At 45.5% G+C, this 2,321-nt stretch overlaps 1 long non-coding RNA gene across 1 annotated transcript in view; it reads left to right on the top strand.

Annotated features, from left to right (window-relative positions):
• The first annotated feature begins 1,456 nt into the window (after positions 1–1,456).
• The window catches only part of LOC102483361 (uncharacterized), a 13,352-nt gene continuing 12,487 nt past the window's right edge, over positions 1,457–2,321 (top strand). Inside the window, exon 1 of the long non-coding RNA XR_334930.1 lies at positions 1,457–1,486. This is a non-coding gene — a long non-coding RNA (uncharacterized LOC102483361). The remainder of the gene's footprint in view (positions 1,487–2,321) is intronic.

Below are 2,321 nucleotides of genomic sequence, written 5' to 3'. Positions count from 1 at the left end.
CAAGTTTATGTAATAGTCTAAATCCTTTGTTGTCATTTCGGCCGTGTTCACAGCCTGTTCACCAGGAGTAGACTTTCTCAAGAAGCCACTTTCTTTGCTGATCCATAAGAAGCAACTCCTAGATCAGGTAGTGGCACAGCATGACAAAAGCGGACCCCCGTGGGACGGTCCTGGGTTCATGTCTTAGGGACCTTCCTGTTCATACCAGGTACGCGTATGCACATGCACTTGCTAGAGAGAGAAAGAAACCGAATGAGGGAGGGAGAGAGAGAAAGCACCCCCATGGGGCATGGTTATGCCACAATTCCCTCTCCTCCATTTCTCCTTCCCTTTAGGATTCTATGCACATGCATCCAAAATGTCTTTTCTCCAACTGCCAGGTCCACTACTAGAACCGTGCAGCTGGCCGTGTGGGATCCAGCTCCCTTAAGCACTAGGCAACAGGCTGGCCCCTAATTCTAGTTTGTGACTATTTCCACTAGATCCACAGCTACTTCCTCCACTGATGTTTTGAACCCCTGAAAGTCACCGATGAGGGTGGAGGTCAGTTTCTTCCAAACTCCTATTATGATATTTAGATCTCCATCCTTGAGTCACAAATATTTAAATGGCATCTAGAATGGTAAACCTTTTCTAGAAGGTTTTCAATTTACTTTGCCCAAATCTATCAGAGAAATCACTATCTGAGGCAGTGATCGCCTTACAAAATATATTATTTTAATAACAGGACTAGAAAGTCAAAAAGGCCTCCTTGCTCTGTGGGCTGCAGAATGGAAGTTGTGTTTGTAGGCTTGAAAACATCATTAATCTCCTTGTACATCTCCATCAGAGCTCTTGGGTGACCAAGTGAATTGGCAACGAGCAGTCGCATTTTGAAAGGAATCTTTTATCTGAGCAGTAGGTCTCAACAAAACCCTTCAATTTGTAAAAAAGTTCCATGTCTGTGAAGTGCAGTAAAGCAAGGTAAGCCTATACATGTAAAAAGAGAGAAATCAGAATGATAGAGGACTTCTAGATACTAGAAGATATAAACAAATATCTTCAAAATTATTTTCCACCTAAAATTGTATTCCTGGCCCACCCTTTGAGGTGCAGTCAGTAGTGAACTGCACTGTGGAGCCAGAGGCCACAGGCTAACCCTCATGTGAATCCCTGGCCCGGTCAGCTGGATGTATGCTGGTCACGTACGTCTGTGGCGAGCACTGCATACGGAAGCCACCTCGAGCTATCCGCCATCTTGGAAACCATTAGGTTTCACTTCCTCACTGAGCAAATCCTTTCTCAAATCATGTGACCAACCGTTCTCTCCGGAAGTGGTTGGGTTTCTAGGCAACGGGAGAGATCCACCCACATCAATGATTGGTTAATGCTGTTCTATCTCATTTGCATTTCGGGCAGCCAATTGGTGCCCACCAGCTGTATATAACTCGCCATTTTTCCTGAATAAACGGAAGTAGACGGAAGAAGACGACTTGATCAGCACCTGGTAGTGTGTGTGCGTGTGTTTGTCCCATCTCTCACTCCCTCCCCCAAGGAACCTGTTCCACGGTCCCGCAGGCCGGGACATACGTCCATGCTCAGGAGCCTGGTGAGATGGAGGCCCAGGGGAGAGAGAGCATGGTGTGACCAGGCCCTGTGGAGGGCACTTCTCCTCTTCTCTATCTCTCTGTCTCTCTGTCTCCCTCTCTCTCTAGCACATGTTTTATCATGAATGAAAAATAAAATTGTATTCTCAGCCCAGTATTCAATCAGATATGAGGGTTTAGAGTTTTGTTTTTCAGTTTGTTTTGTTTTTCCCATGAGTAGGATAGATGGAAAGACAGAAAGAGACAGAGAGACCACACCCCAGCCTCAGATCATGGGAACATGCATACCTGGTATACTCAGGAAAGTCTCTGGCAGCAAACCAGTAACCTTCCCATGTGGGCAGCCTCACAGTGTCACCATTTTGCCACTGTGCCACTGTTTGGACCCAAAGCTGAGGTTCATATACATATTTTTTTTTTAGGTTTTTGCCATAGGGCACATACACTCACCAGAGAGAGGGAAAGTAAGAAATCACACCCCAGAGGGGATGACCATGCCACAATCCTTTTTCCTCCATTCTCCTCTCAGAATTCTCAGCATGTACACACATGTGCCCAGAGTGATTTTTCAGGTCATTGGATCCAGGATTTGAACCAGAGTTATCATGGGGGAGTCCAGTGTCTTGCCCACCATGCCACCTCCTGAACCCTATACACATTTATTTTTAGATAATCAAGTATTCGAAACTTTACTCCCTGTATTCCTTTTTAGGAAGCTCCTGGGAGAAAAAAAAA

This window comes from Tupaia chinensis, unplaced genomic scaffold (genome assembly GCF_000334495.1).
Source record: "Tupaia chinensis unplaced genomic scaffold, TupChi_1.0 Scaffold000314_1, whole genome shotgun sequence".
Classification (NCBI taxonomy): domain Eukaryota; kingdom Metazoa; phylum Chordata; class Mammalia; order Scandentia; family Tupaiidae; genus Tupaia; species Tupaia belangeri.
Note: the sequence above shows the minus strand (reverse complement) of the source record. Positions and strands in the feature narration are given on the sequence as shown.